The sequence below is a fragment of the Puntigrus tetrazona genome, chromosome 20, assembly GCF_018831695.1.
Source record: "Puntigrus tetrazona isolate hp1 chromosome 20, ASM1883169v1, whole genome shotgun sequence".
Lineage (NCBI taxonomy): Eukaryota > Metazoa > Chordata > Actinopteri > Cypriniformes > Cyprinidae > Puntigrus > Puntigrus tetrazona.
This window is the reverse complement of record NC_056718.1, coordinates 8,551,567-8,552,047: the sequence shown is the minus strand read 5'-3', so window position 1 is coordinate 8,552,047 and position 481 is coordinate 8,551,567.

The following is a 481-nucleotide window of genomic DNA, read 5'->3' as shown; positions in this document are numbered from 1 at the left end:
GTGTTAAGAAATGCACAAACTTACAGTCTATGAAAATCCATAGATATGAAGCAGGCTATGTGTCATGCTTGCATTCAAAAGCATCGGTTTTCAAATATGCTAGCATATTAATATTGTTTTGAAGTCATAACGTGATATTCTTCAAGTAATTGTGCAAAAAGTATGCTTTAGTAATCAAAACTCTTTGTGTAAAGGAATAAAAGGCGTCAGAGTTTTACTGCCTCTAGTGTTTATTTCCTTTGGAAACAGCAGTGATATGTACTTGTCGGTACATATTTCATGTCTCGTTAAAAAGTGCACCAAGGTATGTTTATGCCATGAGACCAGGTAGGTTAAAGCAATAGTCTCTTGCTACTGGTACACCCTCAAAAATAAAAAGAAACCATTGTTTACGATCTTAATTTCTTTCTCTCTTATCGAATGGAAAAAAAACCTTATTAGTTCTGACAGGTGGCTTCATCGTGAAACCATGTGTTTTCAT